Genomic DNA, 26,987 nt, shown 5'->3' on the forward strand with positions numbered 1-26,987 from the left:
TGGAGACTTAGTTCCCCCTAAATAATCTGTCACATGGTACACTACCTGCATCATTTCAGATTCATAGACATTTTATAAATTGATGTCATCTGTCTAGGGAAAGGGGAGAATCAGCTGAACACGAGCCATAAAACTAGCAAAAATTATTACAAAGCAAGTTTACCTAACCATAAACAAACATAAAAAGATGGAATAGTTACTCTAATTCTAGGGTAAGAAAGCCAAAATTCAGAGATTCTTCATCAAGTTTTTTGTTTACATTCACACAGACACAGATTAAGAGACTGAAATCAAATGATGATGCTATTTGGATTTAAAAATAAAGATATGCTTTTACTTATTTCTTAAATGCGATGATGTGATTTAATTTAATAACCTATCCTTTATAATTCCCTAAGGATGTATGAAATCAATTCTTTCAGACTCTATCAGATTGGTTTCACTAATAATTTTCCAAATGGCAACTCATATACAACTTACAAGAAAAATACCAGGGTTTTAACCTGTACAACGAAACTGAAGAGTGCTACAAATGAAGAAGGAATGGAAAATGAATAAACCTTTAAAAAACTGGGCACTGGGAAGCTACATTGCTTTGAACTTTGAGACACTGTGGTATTGGGCGATGCCACCTGACGGGAACACTGTCTGATTGCTTGGCAGCCTTCTGTAAGTATCTATCATAATCTCAGATACTAAAAGTAAACAAAAACATTGCTATACTACTGATTATTATGATTCTATAAAACTATAGATTTTCAATGTGAGAAAAACAGTAAGGAGAAAATTAAAAATATCTTTCTTAAAAAATAAAAATGTAAAAATTAGTAGTGTGGAATTTTACATTTTACCTTGAAACAAATTTTGCACAAATATGTATAAACTTATGTATTAAAAAAGTGAGATAATATTGCATAATTTTGGCCTTTTACATTTTATAATCTCAAAAACACAACCTATAGAATAAAATAATTTTTCTATGGTTCTGGGAATCAAACCCAGGACCTTGATCTTGTCAGGCAGGTGTTTATGCTGTTCAGATAACCATGGCCTAGAATAAAATAATTTTAAAAATTCAGAACTCAAATTAGTAATTGAAAAGTGCTTATTTCCAGAGAAAACTTATTAAGAAAGCTTAAAGCAAAATATTTTATATTTCTAACAATGTATATTATAACCAGTTTAAAGTAATTGGTGACAGTTATAATTTCATATAAATCCAATACTCTGCTTATACAAATTATTCTCTAACATTCTCAAATGGAAAACCACTTTTGCAAACAGAAGGCTTTTCAGTATATTCTTACATTTAAAATGAAGACACATTGGTTGATAAATCTATCCAGCTTTTAATCTCCTGTCAGCTGCCCTAGTTGGCTTCCTAAATCGATTCTTGCATCTGGGGTGCACTGAAGCCAAGGAGCCACCTAGTTGCATCAGGTCACCTCGAGGAATGCTCTTGGGGGAAGCAGGCATCCAGGCTCCTACTCAGTATCCTGCGTCAAACACTAAAGGGCCCCTGAGTGAGAGCCTAGTGATTCTTAAATCATGGAAGACATATTGTACAGGGCTTAGCTGAACTCTCAAGAAAAACATATAGTCACAAGCAACAATTTCCAAAAAAATTTCCATCTAAATTCAAATAGGTCACTGCCTTTGGAATTGTATTAAAGGAACTGAATTCTTTTATGTGGTTTTACTCTATTTTAAAGTACTGAGGAATTGGGAACAAAACAACTGAAGTGGTAGAAGTTAGATAAAAGTTATCAAAACTCTACAAATGATTTCTTAAACAAAAGGGAGTCTTCTTTCCTTCTAAATTAGTGTCTCTATCATAAGGACAGATGTCCACTATAATATTTACCACTGAACTCCTGATTTTCAGAAATAAAGTGTTGATATTATTCACAATTTACTTAATCTGAAGATATAACTGTAAGTAATCAGTTTCATCCTACATTGCACAGACTGCTACATATATTTGTGGGGGTTGATAACAACTTTATTTGTGTATATCTCTTCTCTTTATAGAAATACATTACAATGAATATACTCAATATATAACTTCCAGAAATTCATTTTCTGATGAATCTAGACCTGATATTTATCATAATAAAAAGCAAATTCAGTTGCATTTCAAATATTTTAGCTGACTTAATTTTCATATTTTACTGCTTAAACTATATACAATGAATTACCAACATAAATCAATATTATCAGTCTTTATAATTTATACAACTTTTCAACATAAAAGTAAAATTAATATTATAATAATGATACAACTACCCTAATTTGAGAAAACTTAGCCCAAATGAAATTACCTATTCTGGAATTCCTATAAACCTAAAAATGCTTCATCTAAGTAACATGTATAAATGATGTTTTAATTCATTTAAAGAACATTTTTCTAAGACTCTCAAAATTATTATTATTATTTTTTTTTTTTTATTTAAGAGGAAAAAGAGAAAAACACAAAACAAACCAAAGCGGTGTAAGGGTACACGTAATACAGAAATTAGGGAAACTATTCGGTATTCACACATGCGAGATTGATTTATTTCACTTATGAGTATGGTCTCAAGCTGCGCCCATTTATTGATAAATATCTCAATGTGATCCTTCTTTATAGCTGAATAATACTCCATTGTGTAGAAATACCACAACTTTTTTATCCATTCCTCAGTTGATGGACACTTGGGTTGTTTCCAAGATCTGGCGATTACAAATTGTGCTGCTATAAACATAGGTGCACATATATCACTGTGGTATGATGCTTTCAGTTCTTCTGGGAATATGCCTAGAAGTGGAATAGCTGGAATAAATGGGATTTCCAGTCCCAACTTTTTGAGAAATCTCCAGACAGATCTCCACAAAGGCTGTACCAGTCTACACTCCCACCAGCAGTGCAGGAGAGTTCCTTTTTCCCCACAGCCTCTCCAGCATTTGTTGTCGGTTTTCTTGATCCTGGCCATTCTTTCAGGAGTGAGATGGTATCTCAGTGTGGTTTTAATTTGCATTTCTCTAATGATCAATGATGATGAGCATTTTTTCATGTATTTATTTGCCATTTGCATTTCTTCATCTGAGAATTGCGTATTCATCTCAGATGCCCATTTTTGGATTGGATCTTTGAATTTTGGAGGTCTGAGTTTCTTTAATTCTTTATATGTTTTAGACAAGAGTCCCTTGTCTGAGAGAGAGTTCACTAAAATCTTTTCCCAGTTTGTGGGTTTTCTTTTCACTATGCTGGAGATTTCTTTTGACATGCAGAAACTTTTTAATAAGAAGTGGTCCCAGTTATTGATTCTGGGCAGTATTTCCCGTGCGGTTTGAGTCCTGTTCATGAATTCTTTACCTACTCCTATGTCTCCAAGGTTTCTACCTAATTTGTCTTCCAATAGATTTAGTGTTTCTGTTTTAATATTCAGATCTTTGACCCATTTAGATTTTAATTTAGTACATGGTGATAGACATGGGTCTAGCTTTAGTTTTCGGCAAATGGAGAGCCAGTTTTTCCAGCACCATTTATTAAAGAGACTGTCGTTCTTCCAGTGAACCTGCTTGGCTCCTTTATCAAAGATAAGGTGGTTGAGTGTGTTCGTAGTTGTGGTTGTATCTTCTAATCTATTCCACTGATCTTCGGCTCTGTTTTGATTCCAATACCATGTTGATTTTACTACTGTTGCTTTGTAGTATAACTTCAAGTCAGGGATTGTGATGCCTCCTGCTTTGTCTTTGCTGCTTAGAATTGCCTTTGCGATTCTAGGTCTCTTCTGGTTCCAGATGAAATTTAGGAGTGATTTCTCTAGATCTATAAGGTATGTTGATGGAATTTCTATTGGGATTGCATTGAATCTGTATAACAGTAACTCTCAAAATTATTATAGGTGTACTTGATATTATTTATGGTGACGATTTCTTCTATACCTTTTAACCCTCCTTAATTTTAAAAATATATTTCAGTGTATTTCTTGGAGAAATATGAATTTAAAGACATTCTTAGATGCACTGCATAAGTACATTGTGAGGAATTAAATGAAAACAGAGAACATAAGGTATATTTCACTTACTAAACACCAGTGAGCTATCATAGAAATACTTGTTTCTTTATAGATTAGACACACAAGTCACATATAACATCTTTTTTCCTTCTCCCATCCTTTTTTCTCCTTTCCCATTTCCCAGTGTCTCTTTCCTTCTGAACAGTTTATTTCTTTTTCCCAATATCTATTGCACATTTTGGATCTTATTTATTCTTTCAGCTTCATACACTAGGCAGACAACACAATGTTTATGCATGCGAGTCTGATATATTTCACTTATGAGTATGGTCTCAAGTTGCATCCATTTAACTATAAAAGACTCAAATTTATTCACCTTGATAGCTGAGTAGCACTCCATCGTGTAAAAATACTACATCATTTTTATCGATTCCTTGGTTGATGGGCCTTAGAGTTGTTTCCTAGATTTAGTTATTACAAATTGTGCTGCTATAAACATGGGTGCACATAAGTCTCTGTGGTATAATGTTTTTAATTCTTCTGGGAAAATACCTAGAAAAGGAATAGTTGTGTATAATGGGAACTCTAATCCTAATTTTTCTGAGGAATCTCCACACTGATTTCCAGAGTGATTGTACTAAGATACACTCCCACTATTAGTGGGGAAGAAACTAAATCATCTGCAGCATTTGTTATTGGTTGATTTCTTGATGATAGACATTCTTCCTGGAGTGAGATACAATCTCAGTGTTTTAATTTGCATCTCTTGAGTGATCAATGATGTTGAACATTTTTTCATATATTTATTTGCTATTTGTATTTCTTTAGCTGGGAAGTACATATTCATCTCAAATGCTCATTTTTGGATTGAGTTTTTGAATTTGGGAGTCTGATTTTTTTTCAATTTTTTCTGTGTTCTAAATAGAAGTCCTTTGTTTGAGAGACAGCTGGCTATAATTTTTTCCCACTCTATGGGTTGTCTTTTCACTCTGTTGGTGATTTCTTTTGATGTGGAAAAGCTTTATAATAAGATAAGATTCCGTTTTGTTTATTAAGTCTCCTGCTTACAACTATGTGTTCAAGATTTTTACCTCTTTTCTCTTACTCAGTTTCTAACTTTGGAAAATATTGTAAGTCTGCGAGCAAATTCTATTCATATACAGCATCTTTGATGTAAAAATAGATATGAAATTGCATATTGATATTAGGCATTTTCTCATCACAAGGACAAAATATCTGACACCTTTTAAAAAACCCTACCTCTGAACACATGAGATTTTAAAGGATATCTTAATGTAAAAATATTTTTCATTAAAATTTTTTGAAAAATAAAACTACTTTAAACTTCAAAGATATAGGATTTTAAGTTAGAAATTTTCTAGATATCTAGGTTGGTCCTAAAAAGAGTTTATGAGTCCTTTTTTAAAATGCCGTTTTTCCTAAATTTTTCCTAAATTATTCTCGGCATTTAAAATGCATACAATATTTAGGTTAGAAATATAAGTTTCACAATTTGGCACTCTTAACAATCTGAAATGTATAATTTGAAAAATAAGGAAGAAAAAAAATCCTAACAGGAAAAATTACCTTAAGTATTTATGAAATAAAAGAAGAAATTTAATAAGTATACTCTTTATATTCCAACTAAATGTATGTTTATAATGAATCTTCAAAAGCTTATTTGCATTGTACAAAGAGCAGCAATTCCACTGAAATGGAATGTAGTTTTAAAATACTATAATGAATGATATCATAACTCTGGCAGCCGGAATATGTTCAGAATAAAGTGTATTAAAGTGAATCACATAATAAAATGTATAAGGATTAAAGATCACACTAATGCCTTGTAAATAAAGGCTTTATAAATAATTTCTCATACATGCAATAAATAAGTAAATATTTACTCTGTGATGTGCCTAGTTCACTTATAGAATGAGATAAAACATCTGTCAAAAAGGAACTAGTTCTCATGTAGCTTATAGTTAATTTCTGAGAAGAAGAAAAATTTTCAGCATGTTTCCAGAGTTAAGCAAGGTGGTACATACATATAATCCCAGGGCTCAGGGGACTGCAGCAGGTAGATTGAGAGTTTGGGGAAAACCTAAGCAATATAATGAGTTCTGACTCAAAAAGCCAAAACAAAATAAAACAGAACTGGTCTCATGGAGATTATTCATGGAAGATTTCAGGGTGTGGCACAGTTGCTTTAGACATAATTTGCCTTGAGATCTAAAACCTGATAAATACAAAACTTTAGGTGAAGTTCTAGTAAGAAACACAAGAAGCAGAGGGAAGTACAAATGCAAAAGCCCTAAGTTAGAAATGAATTTGGAATTTTGGAAACAGAAACACTATAAAAGAGACAAAGACTAGAAAGGAAAATGGGTAAAGCAACAGGAAATAGTTCCAATGCAGAGGACTTCAGTAATGTTTGTATTTTATTCCAAGTGTAATTTACAGGCATAGATGAATTCTGAAGAGTGAGTTCTATGTTATTAGTTATATCTTGCAAAGGTTTTAGAGGGGCCACTTTGGGAAACACAGATACACAGATTTCCTTACAGAAATTTAAAAAATACACATGAGAAAGGGCAAGTTACGCTGGATTTAACATTATAGTCAGGAAAGAAAACACTTAAGTAAATTATTTACTGAGTTTGTCAAGGACAAATTAACAGTATATTTAGCACTATAGGCAAGAGAAAAAGGAACAAGTAAGTTATTTACTGTGTTTGCCATGATTTAAATAGATCTGGAACTGAAGATCTGGTATTAGCCCATTATGTATAATTTAATACATCAAATATGACTGTTAGGGCAAAATACTCTACAGTCACATTTGCGGAATATTCCTTTGTCTTATTGAGCCTAGTCCAAGTATTTAAACATTTTGTGTTACGAGATAGATAATTATACTACTTAATCTTTGTTACCTCATCAAAAAAAACAGTTTGTGTTTTCATTGTTTGATCAGTTTTTCAGACCTATATCTTGTAATCTGCAGATAATAATATGCAATATATTAATCATTGTTAGTCTCCTATTATTTTGTTTTGAAATTCCATTTCACCATTTTAATTCTTTTTTGTTTTAAAATATAAAAAAATTGTCTTTTAATAAAACTTAACCATTTTGTTCCACCTTTTAGGGTTCTGAATTTTCTATCTAATTGCTTTCAAAAGTATTAATAAGTAATCCAGAAGCCAAAGAAAAGTATAGCTGACTGTTTTGGATCCTAAGACTATAAAATAGGCATCAGGTAAATTTGTGTCACTTGTGTGAATTTACTTGTTAATTACTGTAGAAAAAAATCTTTGACCGCAAATCAACTTACACTCTTAAGCCCAAGAGAGCAATATATGTTCTAAACTGTTTTTGCACAAACCCTATTGCTATAAAAACAGACACTGGAAATCTAGACCTTGAATTTCCTACCAAGAAGTGAGACGATGATATATTGGAGAAGGGGCAGAATTGCTAGCAACCTAGGCAGGAGATGACTTTGGTTGAGGTAAGTTGCAAATCAAATAATTTCTATTTTATACAGGTTATGTCTTTAAGTAAATTGAACATATTTAAAATGGTTTGTATAACATCCAAAGAGAAAAACACAACAGCTGTTGAAGTGATTTCTAACTGACAGGTCAAAAGTACTTGTGTTTCCTGGACATAGCCAGGAAAAGGTGAGTGTTTGCATTTCCCAGCACACAAGTCAATAAAATGCGAATCAGAAGTACTTTGACTGAGGCAGAGGTAGAAGGCAATCTTGCTATATAAAAAAATTAAAGATTGCATACTATCATGAGACATGAATGTCCATGTTTATGGCAGCGTAAATCACGGTAGCTAAGTTCTGGAAACACCCTAGATACCTGTCAATAGATGAATGAATAAAGAAAATGTTGCAAATATACACAATGAAATATTGCTCAGCTATAAAAATGAAATAAGGTCTTTTGTGGGAATACAGCTTGAACTAGAAATCATCATCTTAAGGGAGATTAGATATACTCTGAAGATTAAATATCACATGATTTTTCCTACATGAAAAGCTAAAAAGTACATTAAGTAGTAAATAAAGGATTAAAATAAAGGCAAAGGGTCCAACAAACCAGAAGGTAGAATTCTAGAGACAGGGGAAGAGATTAGCCAGATGAGAGAGGAAAGATTAAGGAACTAATGAGAATGGAACTGTAAGATGTATTAAATGCATTGGCCAACTTCCAAAAACAAACCCTGTCATCATGTAAGATTAACATATGTGATAATTTTTTTTTAAAAAAATTCAAATTCCATGTTAGGTTAAAACAACAACAACAACAACAACAAATACACTTACAATCAATTTTGTATAACATCTGATAGTATTTTACAGACCGTTTCTAGGACAAACATGGTACCAGCCAACTATTCTACAAAAGTGACAAAAGAGAAACAAACTGATGTTACAGATCAGTTATTTTCATTTGATTAATGTATTACTCCTAAAAACTTTTCTACAAATTTGAATTATTTCCTTTTTTACTTATAAGTAAGTAAAATTAAACCTATAAAGATAAAGTGGCTACTTAATGATATACAGCTCACTAATAAAATGAATTAAAATGACATGATTTTAAAAAGAAGTTCTTTGAACTCATGTTCATTGAAAACAAAGAGAAAATATTCTCTCAAATTGTCAATTTTAGGCCAAATTTGTTAAAGGCTGTCTTTAAGGTACCACTCTTCTATAAGATTAAAAAGCCTTGAATTTTGGTTTACTGTATTAAGGCTGCATACTGTTTACTCAGACATGTAAAACTTTCTGAGTACTTTTGGAAAACAAAATTTGGAAAATGTAAAGAACAATTACTAATGTTGATTTAAAATGCATTATCTTTTAAATTTAGCACTATTCAGTGGAAACCCTACATAGTGTATGTCACAGATGCATATATACAAATATGCACAGATACAAGTAAATGTGTAATTATATAAATATTCACTTACTGTATTGTTACAGCAATTTTAGGTTTATGATAGGTAAAGAAACAAAGTGGAGCTTGAAGAAGAGTAGGAAACCAAGCTTTACTGTGCCAGGAGGCTCAGTGAAACTGGGTACTCCAAAATCTCAGCCCCAAACTAGTCTTGGAAGTAACTTTTATCCTAATTATCAGGCAGGTGGAAGTCTTTTGTGAGCAAGTAGAACTGTATAAATAGAGAAATAAATTGGAAACAGAAACAGGCCAGGTACAGCTTGTAACTAGTACAATTTGTGGCTAACAAGCCTATTTACAGAAGTGCAAGGAACACGGCAGACTATTGATATATTTGGGTTTTGAAACATTCTGAACACAAACGTTTTCTACAGTGTAAAGGCTGAGTTCTGTTCTTCAAGGAATACTAACGAATGCACGGAACATGCACAGCATCATTCTGGATCACAGAAAAAAATTGAAGAGACAGACAGTTAAATGTGCATAATATACTATACTAATTAAATACATTATAAGCATGTGCATATTAAACAATATAGGTTTATGGAATATTTACACTACATTACATCATTGTATTACATCAATATAGATTGATCATCATTACATCATTACATCAGTATACATCATCATTACATTAAATCATTACATTACATAATTATATCAATATAGTTATGGAATATTTACATTACATAAAATCATTACATTAAATCATTACATTACATCAAATACATTAAGTATTATGAGAAACAATAGTGATGCCACAAGAAACGATTATGGAGGCACCACTTTGAAGGGCCACAGAGAAATTCACAGGTAGAAGTTGTAAGACTAAAAACACCTCGGCTGTTTCAAGGAAATGGAAGATCAGTGACACTGATCTTGCAGAACAGGGAAGAGCTTTAGAGATGAGGATAGAGAAGTGACAGGGCCAGTTCATATACTTATGATGTGTCTATGCCTATAAGCTAAGCTTTACAGATCCTGATCTACAACCCTTCATTTTTACATGCCACTTCTTTATTTTACTGCAAAAACCATGTCTTTCATTTTTAAATTGTTGGACATGTCAGTGATACAAAGAAAAAATTCTATTATTAGGAAAGCTCAGAAAGAACGAAACCTCTAAATTGCTTCACAATTCTCACTGAGCAAATGTCACTCATAGTGACTGTGTATCTCCACTTGTCAAAACAGAACATATGATGCTGCTTGTCCTGGAATTGAGATGAGGCCATGCTCAAATCTAGATGCTAGAATAGTAGTATCTAGGAAAAACATGGGAAACTGCCAGGGAGCTGAGAAGAACAATGTTCTCGAATATTGGAATAATAAAAACCATCTTTCACTAAGTACTTTCTGTGATGTCAAGTATTTCTCTAATGCTTTACATGGATTATATATAATTCTCCATTTTAACTCTTTAACTCTTGCAATAGTTACACAGTTTCAGAGATGAGTCAGTTAAAGGAAACCATGTGAAGAAATGAACAAAGGTTCCATGGATATGAAGTAGTAGAGGCAGGATTTAGGCAGCTGAGTCTAGAACTGTGCCAGTTATGTTATCTTTGTTTGCTAATTGCTCTGGTGTTCTAAAACATGTAGTATAGATTGATTTCCAAGTACAGTAAAACCCTTCAATGACTGCGAGCAGGCTCTACTAATCCTTCCTTCTAGTACCCACTATGCTGGCAAACTCTGATTCTGCCCATGATTCAGGGCTTCCCTCTAAGCTGTGAAGCAGTTTAGTTACATAGACGCAGAGCCCTGTGGGGTCTTTTCAGGTAGGACTTATCATCACTAACAGGGTTCTGGAATGAGCCAGATTCTTCTAAAAAAAGCTAGGTACCTTGTTAAGTCCCTGCTGCTTTTCCAGGACTGACATTGGAAGTGGAATACGGAAAGCCAGTGACATGTAAGGTGAAGGATTTACCTAGATGGGTACAAGAAAAGAGAACTTTAGAGCACAGAACACTGCCATGGAGCAGAGTTCTTAAAGAAAGGATCACTCTCCCTGGGAAAGGCAGAGTAACTTTCTAAGGGTTTCTTGAAGTTAAAAATGCTGTAGATAAGGCACACAGGTATGGGAAGAGACTCTTGGGGAAGATTTAGATAGGGTATTAGGCTCCTTGTCTTCTTTAGGCTAATGATGCTTGTCGTCCTCCTGATAAGATCAAAGGCCAGGACTATGAGATAGTGTACTGGTCACACTTGCTGGGGAAGGAATGTTCATGGCTGTTTTGCAGATTTCTGAGATAGCTCATTTTTTTTAAGTAAATCTAAAATGGCTACCATAACATGTCTTATTATCTTCAAAACAGCTGAACATGCAATAGGATGCAACAAAATCAAACAAAACAGAATAAAACCTAAGCCAACAAAACAATGACAATGATACAGTACTTCAAGATAATAGGGAATTAATAATGATCATCACCTTCAGAAGGAGGTTTGCCAGGATGCCACACTGCACACCTTTATCTTCTGAATAGATGATCAGACTACCCTCACCACACCTGCAAAGTCAGCGAAACACCAAACACCACAAGCATCAAATTGCATTTCACATCAATATGTATCATCACAGCCTGTGTTTCTCCAGATCAGCTGATAGATTATGGGGGTGGGGGAGCAGCAAGTTGGCCCTTCTTTTTTTATTTTACTTTATTTTAAAGAGAGTAAAACTAAGCATAACAGAATAGAACAAAGCCTATCAGAAGAAAATGTAAATGACACAGATTTCAAAGCAAGACAAGAGGAGATCATCACTGGCTACCATAATGTCTCTTGTTTTTTCTAAGTAGTTGTCTATATTTTCACACACAATGAATTCATGCAAAACAAAGTAGTGTAAAACTGATCAGAACAGAGTGATGAAGGCATTATAAGCTTTCAAAACCAGACGACAGAGAAACAAACAATGGCTGCCATATGTCTCTTGTTCTCTTCAAAACAGCTGTCTATGAGTTGGCTCTTCTTGTTTCCCATCCTGTGTGCTCAAAGGGCCTAGGATCTGGCTGTCCCCCAGGTGGCCTTTGCATGATGTTGACACATAGGGAGGGTGTTTTCTTCCTGACTGCTTGTTCTTTTCTCCCCCAATCCATGAATGATGCTGACTCTTGGGAAAAGGCTGTTGGTCTGCTGACCCTCCAGTGGTTTGTGCGTGGTGCTGCTTTGCGAGGAGGGTTTGTTTCTTGGTGATTTGTTATTCTCTTCCGCTGTAGTCTGTGAGTGGCACTGACTCATGGGGAAAGGCTGCATCTGGCTGTCCCCATGGTGGCCCACACATGGTGCTGATCTGAGACAGCTCATTTTGAAGCAGAGTACCTGACTCTGGGGTAAAACCTATTGGAATACTTGAATGGAGACCAAAGAGACCTCTTCCTGGTTACTTAGCACTCTATGGGGGTCACTTTAAGACCCCAATTCTCTGTTTACACTCTGAAGCAAACAGCATGAGTTGACTAGAACCTCTTCTGTTCAAATATTGCAAGTCCTATATAAATTTGAGTTGTTGCTGGAAGGCAACAAGGTCACCAGCTCACTTGGAGTTGCCTGTGACAGTCAGGTTCAAGCTAGCTCAGGGCTGTGTTCTGGGCCCCCAAGACCTGCAGAGATGTCTTCCTCTCAGCAATGTGGCTGACATACAAAGGTGTTATACAATCTCCCACAAGGAGAAAGCAAAGGTGCAGTGGGGTGGCCATGCTAACCAGGTGCTATAGTCAATACATTATGTCAACTTGAGAAGTTTAGAAGTTTAACTAAGAGATTCAGCAGTGGACAAGGAGCCCTTTTTGTAAATATCCTCATTCTGTGTAAGAGAAGGGCACATAGATTTTGCAAGTGTTACATTTGCCCTGAGAGATAGGGTTATATGCAGAGTGGCCTGCATACAATGTAAGGGAGGAAAACAGGCTTGTCCTCTCCCCTTTTACTCCTGCTGCTTTTGCTGGCTGCTGCTGAAGTGTTGCCCCTCAGCCATGCCACCCTATCTTGGAGACAGCTGATTATGTACTGAAACCTCCAGAAACAGTGAGCAAAATAAAACACTCCTTCCTAATTTTGAGTGTCAGGTATTTTGTCCAAACAATGATAGAAAAGTAACTAAGACACCAGGTCACTCCTGTTCTCCTCAGTTGTATCTTCATTTTTCATCTGAGTTTAACTCCTCTGGCGCTGGTTTCTTGAATCACTCTACCCTGCTAAATGGAAACCAAGCCCTAGACTAGGCTGCCGTCACCAGGTGCTACTACTTCATCTCAATTCTTCTCTTTTTCTTGTTCTTTCGAGAGGTTCCTGAAATGTTTGCCCAGTGCTGAGAGATAGGACTGCAGACCCCATTAGGAAAGTCAACAATTGGAGAAGGTGCTACTCAATGGTGGAGTCATCTGCAAGATGCTCCTTTCACTCTGGCCTTGACCTCCAACCCTAGATGCCTGTGATATCTTATTGAGGAGAAGCAGAAGATGGTTGCTCTATTTCCTGTCTGGTTTTCTTTTCTTTTCTTTCTTTCTTTTTTTTTTTTTTTTTTTTTTTGGTTTGTTTTTGGCTGTATTAAATGGGAGAAATAGGATAGAATATGCCGCTTTTAACTTACCTGAGTGTGAATACTCCTGTTCACCTTTTTTCAATTCTGCTGTTTCTTTTATAAACAGTATACATTGTATGTTGTTTATGTTCATTTATGCATGAAAGTTATGATCTGTGCATCAAAAAATGTGCTTAAAGAGAAGTAATTTCAATTTGGAAACATTGTAAATATGTGACCCAGGTAGGTAATTGTACTTTATGATCCTTACTTTGGATAAAAATCACATACACAGAAGGAAATCTAATGAACCTTCTGGATAATTTAAAATATATTTTAAAGTTATTCCCTAACAATTCTCAGATTACCTAAGTAATATTTTTGAGATATTTCTTAGTGTAAATATTCATTAAAATGCATGTATGAAGATGTCTTCTCTATAATTCTCAAACTAAAAAATAACAATGCAATTATATAACAGAAAAATGAATTTATGTTAAGTGTGTAAGTATGTTATTCAATCTTAGTTCTACAGTAACTGAATTTACAAAGTGATTTTCAGTATTTCAAAATGAATTCTTAATACACTTGGACTCTTCATAATCACAACATGTCATATTTTTCTGCTAATGTTTTATTCTTATAAGTCTGCAGACAAAGTAGGATTTTAGATTCACCTTATTGAATATGGGAGTCCTTACAAATATTACCAGATTAAAATGCACTAAAGGAAGAAGTCTGCACATTTTTATTAAAACAACAACAAAGTCTACTGCACATTTTTGTATGCAAGGTCTTGAGAGTATGTACCTTGGGGTGAAAGGGACAGAAGAAGGGAAGAAGGGAGGAGGAGGACAGGAGGCAGAGATGCATATATTAGATACATACATATTTTAGGGTGAATAATGCCCCAGTTTTACAGATAATGGACATTTTTCAGAGTTAACAAATGTGGCCACAACTGGTAGAATTACAGCAATTATTTATGTCTAAATCCAGTATTCATAAATCCTATGAGATGTTGCTTCTAGTCTATAATAATGTCAAATTCATTCATTTATAAGATTGATTTTAGAATTTTAGTATATGAATATATTTTTACATATTTTTTATATTTATCAATATTCATGACAAATTTAAATAAATCATTTTCCATTAGCATTCCAAGATTTATTGATGTCTATATACATTTTATATTTACTATAAGTAATTGTTGTTGATTATTACATATTTCATTGTGTTGTATTTGTATTGCTTACTAAAATAAAAGTTATCTGAACTTACAATATTTTTATTTCTCAAATAGTCATATTTCCTCATTTGTTCTTTATTTTCTTTCCTTTTTTTTTGTCTTTTTTGAGATGGAGTTTCACTATGCAGTTCAGGCTGGACTTGAGCTCACTTTGGAGCCCAGGCAGGACTCGAACTCACAACAATCCTCCCACCTCAGCCTCCTGAGTGCTGAGCCACCACGCCCAGCTGTTCTCTATTTCATTAAATCTTTACTGATTAGCTCTAACTTTAGGATATACACTGTATTTTACACTTAATTTTTAGACATATGCATGTTTTCAATGTTTTATAAATGTATCTAATGTCTTCCTATAGTTTTCATAGAAATAATTTTCATAGAAATTTTATCAGGTAGGCTCTGAAGATATAAGTTTTCTGAAATTATAACATTTTTGAATATCACTTACATGAACATTGGAAAATTTTCATGTGTAAGAAACACCAATATTTTCATAATAAATATGACCTTCAGTAGGAGTCTATGTGTATGAAGGAATTTGGATGCTAAAAATGAAACTTTCATTTTTATGCATAGACTTCTTAGCACTTAGTATTAAGATAAACTGTTTCCTTCTTCTAATAAGTCCATTCTTTCTCCTTTGAAATAACTACATTAATTAGAAGATTCTGAAACTAAAACATGTCAGTTATTTCTAATAGTATTTAGAAAAAAATTTCAGTGTTTCTTTAGTGATCATGAAAATATTTATAACTATTATCAGAAAACATTGTATGGCAAATAAGAAAGAGTACAGAAATATAGGACTGCAGTTTCATCCACAAATTAATGTTGTATTTGGCTTTATATAAACTATGTAGGAAATAAGAAAAAAGGAAGGGAGTATCCACATGACCTTCCTTATCTCTGATGTTCTATGAAGGTAAGATATTTATTCAGTTGTCAGTGTGACTGGTTTAAGAGTAGCCTGGGGGATTAGTACAGCACACTTCTGGATGTGTCCAGATTGTGTCATGGAAGCATTCCCTTAGTATTATATCTAGTCCCTGGCTCCATCCCCTCTGGCACTCACCTGTTTTGCTTTCTAGTCCCTGTGATGTGAGCAGTTTGTTCCATCATGCACATTTGCCATGATGTTTTTTGCCTTGAATAAGACAAGTAAGTAATGATGCCTCTGAAGCCATGAGTCAAATTAAATCTTTCCAATGGAAGTTGAAAGTGTCAGGTATTTTGTCTAGCAACAGGAATACTGACCAATATAGAAAATCATTACTAGACAGGTGGAGTCGTTGCTGTGATTATATACCTGTCCATGTCATTCAAAGGTCTTTCAAAATTATCTGGAGAAGGTTTGGAATGATTTTGGAAAGGTTAGGATTTTTGAAGTAGCAAAGCTTAGAGTCTTGTAAGCACAGACTGATGGACAGTTCTACTCAGAGCTCCCAAGACCCAAACGTTTAAAGAAATGTGAAGATAGAGGTTAAGTTCATGAGGTTTCAGACTGGGTTGATCACTCTGTGGAGAACTGGACTCTGAAAAAAAAATCTATATTTTTCCCAAATTCTAAGAATTTATGTGAGGCTGAATTTAAAAGTAGTTCACTAATTGCATAATGATTTTTAAAAACTTAAATTTTGGCCTGCAAAGAAGCATATGTAAATTTGGAGCCAAAGAAGTTGTGGTTAAGAGAATAACACCATAAACCATAATAAAGCCATCAAGTACTTTGAACTGTAACAAAAAAAATTTTTTTGAGAACATTTCAAGAATCAATAAGACTCCACATACTGAAATCTAAAGGGTATGGGGAATGTAAACTGGTAACTTGAGAAGAGCCCCTGGGTACCCTGCTCAGAAGGATTAGGGGATTGGCTCCCTGGATTTCATTTCACCATGCTCGCCCATACAGTCATTTACACGCTGCTACTAAAGATGTTCCAAGAGGGATTGGCAACTGTGCAAGTTGTCAGTAGACCATAGTATCATGCTGTTTTCTCAGGCATGCAGAATGCAAGTGTTGTGGGATTATAAAGGCTTCTATCCAGATTTCAAAAGAAGGTCTCCAAGCAGTGTACCCCTGAAAGGTGGGTAAATGAAGCTGTAAAGATGAAGCCAAATGTGAAGTTGGAACCCCAGGAAGTTAGACACACCAAAGACATGGAACATGTACTGAGGAGAGCACAAGGCAGTGAGGGGAACCTGCTGAAGAGAAGCTTTGTAGCCTGCAACCCTAAGGCCACCAGTTTCACTGGTGCGGATTAGAGGTATAACAGCGTAATTTAGATAAACACATTCTCACCTTTATATTTCAGCACTTACTTTTTCTCTTCTTGATGCTATGTACGACCATATATTCTTCATAGAATATTATTGTGCTCTTATTCCTTTCAATTACTTTTTTGAGATATCGCTTAGTTTGTAATGATCTTTACATCAGAAATCTATTATTATATTCTAATAGCAACACCTAGGGTAGAGGTTAATTGGCATGTGTAGTGGGATAACTACTACCAATTATATTTTTATCACTTCATCTGTGTAAGATTGTTAACAAATGAATATTTTGAAATTTCAAGGGTTATTTGTAGTCATTCATAACTGACATGTAAATAATTCTAATTTTTATATTTTCTACACAAGCAAAAACACTTTTTAATGTCAATTATATATAATACCCAGTTTTCTTGGAATCATTGGTGATAGATACAATACTGTTCAGAATCAGAATCTTCTCAGAAAGATTGTGCATTTTTGAAATAGAATATAACCAATGGAAATATATAGCAGAACACCCTAATTCTAATAAAGTTATCTTTAGATTAATTCAATATTACTAAGAAATAATTCCTGTCATTAAAAGACAAAGAACATATGGAAAGGCAGAAAAAAATCCTTTCCATTTCTAGAAGGTACATATTGATAATCATTTCATTAAAGATTTTAGCAGATTTCTATTTTTCATCACTTTATTTAAAGTTTTGTTCATAATTCAAAAGAAGTAGGTTTTTATTTCATTGATTTTTATTACTTGTCTTTCCTTGTTACATTAATTTTCTATCTTATTGATATTACATGTTTATTCCTTCTGTTTGCTTTAGGTTAGTGGTCTCTATATCTGTTCTCCTAAAAGTTCATCTTAGCTATTCAAGATTTTTAGTATAAACACTCAAGTTGAGGCAGTAATTAAAAACCTAACAATTAACAAAAAATTAACAAAAAAATCCAGGACCTGATGGATTCACTGCTGACCTCTGCAAGAGCTTTGAGGATATTTTAACACCAGTACTCTTCAAACTCTTCAATAAAATTGAAAAAGAAGGAGTGCTTTCAAACTCATTTTTGAAAGCTATTAATTTGGTCCTGAAAATCAGACAAAGACCCCACTAAATTTTTGAGAACTATAGGCCAATCTTCTTAATGAACATAGATTCAAAAATAAATCCTTAGCAAGATATTGGCAAATAGATGTGATATATAATCTAAAGGATCTATATCATGATTAAGTAGATTTCACCCCAGATTTACAAAACTACACAAAATGTGCAAATCAATAAATATAATACACTACATATACAGAAGAAAAGAAAAATAAATTACACAACCATCTCATTTTATGCCAGAAAAATTTTTGACAAAATTCAACACCCCTGCATTACAAAAACCTTGAATAAAATAGATATAGAAGGAAATTAATTTTACAAAACTCATTTATTATAAATTTGAAGGCAGCATCATTTTAAATAAGGAGAAACTGAAAGCTTTCCCTCTAAATTCAATAACAAGATAAGGATGGCAATTACCACCTTTTCTGTTTAACATAGTACTTGAAATGTTAGTCAGAGCAATCAAGCAAGAGAAAGAAAAAGGGTATGTATAAGAAATAAAGAAGTCAAATTATCATGATTTGCAGATGATATGATGCTCTATAAGGAAGACTCAAATAATTGCACCAGAAAACCCTCTTAGCATTAATAACCAATTTCAGTAGTTAAGCAGGATGCAAAATCAACACACAAAACTCATCAGCATTCAAGTGCACCAATAATTAAGTCACTGGAAAAGTAACTAGGAAAAAAATACCATTCACAATAGTAATAAGAAAAATTAAACACACAAAATTTAAACAAAGATGTGAAAGACATTTACAACAAAATTTACAGTACTCTAAAAAAGAAGATTGAATAGGACATCAGAAAATGGAAAGGTGTCTCTGGTTCTTATATAGGAAGAAATAATATTGTCAAAGTGACCATCCTTCCCAAAATGATGAACTGATTTAATGCACTTTGAGTCAAAATACCAACAACATTCCTCATAGAGCTAGAAAAGCCATCCTGAAATTTATGTGTGAAGGACCATCAAGATGTCTCCCCTTGAAAGAAGACAATTTGCCTCCATTTTGGTCCACCTTTTCCCTACTTACATGTACGGATACACACCAGAGCTGGCTAGGAAAACGCTCTACTCCTTCAAATGGCTTTAAGCAATTCAAAAGGGTCCAGCCCAGGCAACGCCTGTGTGTAGCCTTTGAAGCGAAGCTATAGGTCTGTGATGCTGCGCCTATAGCTCCCTATCACTAAGTGTGAGCTAAACCAAGAGACACCATATTGTGTTGTTGCTAGTGACTGAGTTTCAAAAAAGAAGCAGTGAGGTACCAGGGCAATAAATGCTACACATCCAAGCTGAAGCAGCTTATCCAAAACACAAGATATTTTCTCAAACTGTGTTATACAGATTCCTCCAAACGCAAGAGTCTACCTGTTATCAGAATGGATACTCTTTCTGCAATACCCCTCTCTGCATCTTGCAGAGGTGCCACTGTGCCCTCTACCTATTCCAGCTCATAGCACTCACTTAGTTCCCAACACTCGCATAGTCCCTCAAACTGGAGACCCTGCCTTCTTCACAAACTAATAAAATTTTGTTTGGTCCTGGGTCATGGCCTGTCTTCTGGTTAACCTTTGTTTTGACTGGATTTAGGACCCCCTTGGCTCCTCACAAGTACAAATACATCTTGGTTACTTTATTCTTGCTGTGGGTTGCATTGGAAGTGTTTGATTGGAATTCACTCACAATAGTTCCAATAAAATTTCCCTGGGATTATAATTCCTGTAGATGGCGGCAGAGACCTCACTCTGTCCCTAGCACCAGCACCATAGAAGAGAGCAAAGTTAAGTGGCATTAATGAGGTAAAGACCATAGGATGAAGGTAGCCATTCATTGAAACTTCAGCTCAATCTGTCCAAAAAGCACTGTGTTCAAAAGTGCCTAGGAAAACAAGAAATGCTAAACAGGTCACGAGTAAAGAGCATTCTCCTAAAACCATCAGTCAGACTAGGTTGTTGAATAGTTTTTCTTTATGATAGCCCAGAAATAAGGAAATAATATAGAGCTGCTCCCTCTTGGGCCTTATAGTCTGAGGTATAGTTTCTTTAAAACTGATATAAAACATTTAGGAGAGATGTGGATTCACAATGTTTGATTCCTTGGATATGTTATTGACTTATCCTTGAGAGACATATTGCCTCGCAAACCCCTTCACCCAGGGATGCTCTATTTCCTTTTAATTTCAAATATGGAAATGAATATGTCACCTTTTAAACTTATTTAACAATTTTTTAACACTTATTTAACACTTTTACTGGAATCATGAGTTTCTAGAGAAGTTTTAAAAAATAGAATTGAGGAGTAATAGTTATGTCATGATCTTTATCATAAACTAAATTAGTAACATTCCAATAGCTTCAATTTTTCAATTTCTAAATTAAAATTTAATTCCTATAGTTATAAAAATTTTATGGCTCTATATATGCTCTCAAATAATATTTTTTGGCACTAACAAAAGCAACATGTTTTGTTTGTAAGCTTAACTAAAATTATGAGTTCAGAATTTAGGACAGCCAGGCACCGTGGCATACACTTGTAATCCTTGCACCCTGGAGGCTGAGGCAGGGGGATTGCTATGAGAGTTCGAGGGCAGCATAGGCTACACAGTGTATTCAAGGTCAACATGAACTGTATGGTGAAACCCAAAAAAACTTCAAGAAATTAAAATTTGGTAAACTAAAATTGGATAACAAAACTGTATTGTCTTGTGAAGCAAATTAAACAAGTTACATGCACAAATAGGTAACTATTTGCATTATTTGCATTACATCTAATAACCTGAAATTAAGTCACAAATATATGCCAAAAGCGAATGAGAGTTCTAATTTTCTTAGTATAAAAGATGCTAGATTACTTGTACTTGTGATTAAATTATTAAATAAATAATTATTAATTATTTTGCTTGTAGAATAATCTCCCCACTAATCTACTTGCTGAATCATCTGGAATTATGAAAATTGTTATAGTATAATGTAGCATAGTTAAAATTCAGAATTAGAAGTCATTGCAAAAGAAAATAAGGATTATATAACCTGATTACCTTAAAAATATTCATAAAGAGGCAATTATTCTAATTTAAGATGTAAGAAAATGAAAAGCTCGGAAAAGATTCATTAAGAATTTTGTTGAAATTCACAAGGAAGATACAATGTTTCTGAAGTTAAATTCAATCATATTTGGCCTTCAGAAGCAAGAATGATAAATTACGAAGTATGTAAACAACTCTATATGACTGAGTCACTGTGGTTTTGACTAGTGTCACACGAACTGGGTAAACTGATCACTTGACAGAATTTCAGATTATTTTCTTCCACAACTTATCACATAATAGTAAGTTATTCAGTGTTCTGGCACTTTATATACATTAACAAGAGCATCAAGAATGGATCTTCAGGAGATGGTTGTTTCAATAATACATATCTATGTATTCAACAAAGTAAGAAAATGAAATTAATACACTTTCTGTATAAATGTTATTTGTTGACACATTTAGATTTCCAAGCTTCAAATCCTGAAGCCCTGTCAGATTTACTTACAAAATGATGCACATCATATATGGGCGCAAAAACATCATGTTTGATAAAACTAGAACATTAAAACCTGAATATGAGTACCTACATGCCAGTATTACAATCAAAAAGTAAAAACAGATCAGAATGAATCTTCCTTGTGTTATCTTGCAATTTAAATTATACATAACTGTGTAGAAAACTCAGTTTAATTTTCAAGATTATTTCCCTCCACCTTTAATGCCAGGGCCAAGGGTTTAGGTCAGTAGCATGGGGCCTGCCTGGCAAGCACGAGGTCTGAGTTCGATCCCTGGTACCAAAAGAAAAAAAGTAATATCACTGCACAAATAATATCTGTTAAATTTCAATATAACACAGCTTAACACACTTTATAGTTATAGTTTGCTAAAAGTTATAGTTTGCAAAAAACTCCAGAAATTCTCATTCACATGCAGATAAATCACATGTGCAGAACTGATAAAAGCTTTGTATGTTGACTCTTTTATTTTTATTGTAGTATGACTTTATCAGTAGGCACAGAGGCAGATACAGTATCCAAGGATCTGCCTCACCCTGAATGAGCAATCTTATATAGTTCTTTCAGACAAGGACAACTGCATTAATTCATAGTTTTGGGAAATTTAAAATTCCATATTTATAAAATAAAATGTAGTAACTGGTGAAATGTGATATGAAAGGTATATAACATAAAATATATACTAAACTTCTAATAAACTTGACCTTTTAGCTATATAATGAATAATATTATTTATACATTAAATTATGTGTGTGTGGATGTACTTTCACAGAGGAAACAACTGTGCCACTTACATATACAAATTTCTTTCTCCAATATTCAATTCATTTGCTAAGACAGTGATTCTCAAGTCTGGGTCCCAGATCAACAGCACCAGTATTTCATTTCAAATCATTAGAATGCAAATGCTGTCTCAGAAAGCACCTTAGATTTACTAAATTAGACACTCTGCAGGTGAAACCAGAAATCTATTTTACCAAGCTTTCCAGGCTCTACTACAGAGGTGACCTTGTTGAGGGAGCTATAGGGAAAACTGATTGTTCTTGCTTAAGTATCCTCACTACACAGTGAAATTGTTAGTGAGCTGATCTTGGACTTCAAGTTTCAAATTTAGAAGAACTAAATTTCTATTCTTTAAAAACCGTCAAGTCTAAGGTACATTGTTATGGGAGTAAGAAATGAGACAGTAAGTACATAGTAGACTAAAATAATCTACTTTGCTAAGATGATGCAAGAGGAAATTTCACAGGGTTATTTCAGATAGCTGCAGTGTACTCATAATGACTAAAATTAAAATCTTTCCTGAAAACTTATGCTGAAAATAATCTAATGTAAAATGTAATTGTCCAGGCAGAGTAACATCATCAGAATCCAAGGCAGAAACAAGTTGCTGTTAGTCTGCAAGCCTCCAGTGAGCTTTTTACAAATCAACTAGGTTGCTACCAGCTTGGCAAAAATTTTAAGCTATTATTGCTTTAATTTTTGACTCAAGCACATTTTGACTATATAAACATGAAAATTATATTGAACCTAACTGGGATGTGTGGTGTCAGAAGGTTAAATACAAAAGACTGTGGCCAATTAACTCTGTAGATAACCATCCCATGACCCTCCCTGCTTATTAATTTAGAGATTTGAGATCAGACCCAGGATTGTCCAGTTAAATTTAGTTCTGGCCTCATGATCCAGATTTTTCTCTTCCTTTCATGGCTTGTCAGTTTGAAGTTATGAAGCTAAGAAAGGAAAGTTAACTCCATTGTGTTCACATGTTACTGTTATCTTCAGTACTAGTTTTAGGGCTCACAGTGAATTTTATGTGCCACTAAAACACATAATATAGCGATCCAACTTGGCCAAATTTTTCTACTTCTCTGTAATTAAAAAACCATTGAACATTATCAATGCATACCCTTTTATATTTTCCACTATTGTTCTCTGTACCCAAATTAGATGAAAATTCATACAACAGTTTAAAGTTGTTACTACTGTCTATTGACAACTATGAGGCAGGAGATTAGGGGGTAGCAAAATGTTGGGCAAGTAGACGTGACCTCTCAGTCATGGAAGTCTAGGGCACATGTCCAGGAAAACAATTCCCATAGCCCCACACCTGGGACCAATTAGAAAGTACCCTTAAGGAGGCTGAGGCAAGTGGGTCGCTGCAAGTTGGAGGTCAGCCTGGATTACTAGTGAGTTCAAGGCCAGCCCGAATCGCATCAGGAGACCCTGTCTCAAAAACAAAACAAGACAACAAAACACAGCAACAACAAAAGAAAGTGTCATCTTTGATTTTTCTCCTGAGAGATCAAGCAAGTTTTTGACAGAACAGCCTAGATGAGGTGTCAGCAAGAGGAGAGGATACAAAAGATAGCAGCCGTTAACCTTGAGGCAGTGACCCATTCTGTACTTCTTCCCTCCTTATAATTACCTGCACTCATTCTGCAAAGCATGTTTCTTTTACTTCCTTTAACACCTTTAGTAAATATAGATCTTCACTTGTTTTGATCAAGTAAGAGCTCAACATCTCTAGAAGCAGCCCATGACACCCCAGCACTCCTGTAACAACTACAGTACTGACCCATGAATAAATTTAGGGTACACAGAGAGACATAACTTGAAAGGGGCAGATATAGATGTAAAAACATTTTAGGAAAGTCATGAGGTTGACGAGGACAGGGTAGCAGTTGGAAGAAGCCTCTGTGCACCTCTCTGGTACTCTGTAGTATCAGGGATACGTAACTGTGCCATGACGCATTTTAGATTGTATTTTCCTCAAATATGGCAAGATTTCTTGATTGAGTTTTTACTACTTAAAATTGTGGTTGTAACTAAAACCCTAATATCTGGGCAGCAGAAAGCAGCCAAGGCAGTTATTTTCTGGCGAATTTAGCCTCCTGTTCCTAATACTTTATTTCTCTCCCATATTTTTTCTCCATTCCCTCTTTATTCTTCCTCCACGTCTCAGCCTCTTCCAGGGTGCTTATGACATACTGGCTCCTTTGTCCTTCACTTGTCCCTGCTCTCCATCCGCACCCCTTACCCACTCACCACCCACACCCAACTTTCTTCTCAAGATTGGAAATCCGTCACACCTATCACAACTCCTTTTTTCCATCCTTAGCTTTTAGGGAGACTCTTGTGCATTGTTACAACTGTTCAGTAGAAACAAATACAAACACAAAAATCTCTTTGAAATTAGAAATTAAGTCACTTATTCTAATAGTAGCTCAATTTTGCTAACTTTTTATATTTGATGATTTCTTTCACTACATGAGTATTGCATGAGGATAAGTTTGTCTAGTGTCAGAAGGTAAATAGGTTGTAATGATACTATACCAATCTCTGCTCAAATCTTTGCAGAGTTGAAGGAAATATGTACATTATCTGGTTTTGCTCTGCTTAACTGAAAACTCAGAATTATGCATGGAAGACATAGAAGAAATGAGTTAAAACAGTTGTCACAGAGATGTTATTACCTTTAAGACTCATTTTGGGTTGCTTTTGCCACCTGTTAACCAGTTTGGACTGCTTCTCTTCTAATTGGCACAGCTAATGACTTGAGATACGACATACTTCTTCTTTACTTGGCATGTTACCTGTCCCAGAATGAGCTAGATGTTTTCCGTGGTTCCATTTCCTCTATGGAATATGGCACTCGATGAACTGTTCAGGCTTCTGGGTGGTGACAAGACTGCTTCTCTTGCAGTTCCCCTGCCCTATCAATGTTCTTCTTAACTGCCTTTTGGAGACACTAGTATCATAGACTTCTGCTGGCACTCACATTTCTGGTGAGGAGAATGCTGTGGTGGAATTTTGTCCAGGATGAAAGTATCCCACAGGACTTTTATTTCCTGAGCCTATTTTGTCTTAGCAGGAGGGGGATTATGGCTTGTTCATTTCTTTTCTTAATCCATTCTTCCATACAAAACGTACTACAAAGTTGTTACTCTGTGACAGCAAAATCCTAGTCTGCAGCCTTGGTAGAGATTGTACTTCAAACCACGGCATGCCTGTGCTCTTTTAAAGGAGATGTTGAATGGGGATGGGAGGAAATTGTGTTCACATCTAAGGATCCAGAGGACCCACTGAATTGATTGAACACATTTTGACTAAAAATCAAAATCGAGAATGTCAAAATAAATATCAAAAAGTTTTTATTTCAGGTATTTGATTGTTGTTATGACCCAGTTGGCTATTGTTGAAGTTTGCATTCTAAATAAATATATTTGGTTCATTTATTAACACCTGAGTAATGTTACCATGTTCTGGGATTGTTAAAATACAGGAGAAAAACATTTCAGGTATAAATATTAACTTCAAACACTGTATCAGAAATAGTTTTAGAGGAAGTTAGTCTTTAAAATGAGGATTGTTGGCTGGGGAGGTAGCTTAGCAGGGGTGGGGGTGCTTGCTCAGCATGGCAAGGCCCTGAGTTCAGTCCCCAGTTCCACCCGGGTGTGTGTAGAGGTGCGGGTCAAAAGGTACAGTGCCAAAGTCAGGTTACAAAGAGAGCTGGCCTTGCTCCCCAAAGATGAACAGGGTCACAACAGGGCCTTCATTCTGTATTTTGAGGTGCCAGGTACCCCAACAGCCAGGGAAAGAGGAAGGCGTGCTCCCTCACCCCGAGTAGCCCAGTTCCAACCGGCCCTGTCCAGGAAGCCATGCTGCAGAGCCTCACCCTGGCCTACTTGTAGGGTGTCAGCCCAGAGAGCCCGAGAAGCAACTCTGCCTGCGGACTCCAGGAAGGACAGCAGAGTGGTGAAGCCCGGGCACAGAGGAGCTGAGAAGGGTTCGCCTAGGCAGCACCATGTCCTGGAGCTGACGCAGCCCTCAATACCCTGAATCACCAGGAACTGACAGAAGCAACAAGGGGACCCCCGAACAGCCGCCGAGCCAGGAAGACTTGTCCGGGATGCAGACCCTAAAACAGGAAAGTAAACCAAGGCACCTGAGAGAGCCCAGGAGCCCATGCAACAGGCTGACTTTGTCTGTAGTAAGACTCCTGACTCCTGCTAAGCCCATGGTGACCCAGGGAGCCACAGTAAACCTCACAGAGGACCTGAGAAAGAGAATCTCCCTGTGGCATCAAAACTTGGCAGCTCAGGCTACAGCGATGACAGAGAAGTTGCATCCGCTGAAGAGAGCCAGTGATATCAATGTAGATCAGCCCTCCTGCAGCAAACTCGCCAGAAAGACATCTCAATCTTCAAAGACATGGCCCGGATCATGAAGTAGGTTGGCAGTACGCTGATGCAGAAAGTCCATTTCCTTAACAGGCTATGTAGTTAAAAACTGCCATG

At 35.1% G+C, this 26,987-nt stretch overlaps 1 long non-coding RNA gene across 5 annotated transcripts in view; it reads left to right on the plus strand.

The window, feature by feature from the left end:
* LOC106029116 (uncharacterized) overlaps positions 1 to 14,666 on the plus strand; it is a 47,007-nt gene extending 32,341 nt beyond the window's left edge. For all 5 annotated transcript variants that reach the window (XR_010047607.1, XR_010047605.1, XR_010047608.1 and 2 more), the window contains 2 exons: positions 423 to 669; positions 13,267 to 14,666. This is a non-coding gene — a long non-coding RNA (uncharacterized LOC106029116). The remainder of the gene's footprint in view (positions 1 to 422; positions 670 to 13,266) is intronic.
* Positions 14,667 to 26,987: the final 12,321 nt, after the last annotated feature.

The sequence above is a fragment of the Cavia porcellus genome, unplaced genomic scaffold, assembly GCF_034190915.1.
Source record: "Cavia porcellus strain 051 isolate PalLab524CR breed Dunkin Hartley unplaced genomic scaffold, mCavPor4.1 scaffold_5, whole genome shotgun sequence".
Lineage (NCBI taxonomy): Eukaryota > Metazoa > Chordata > Mammalia > Rodentia > Caviidae > Cavia > Cavia porcellus.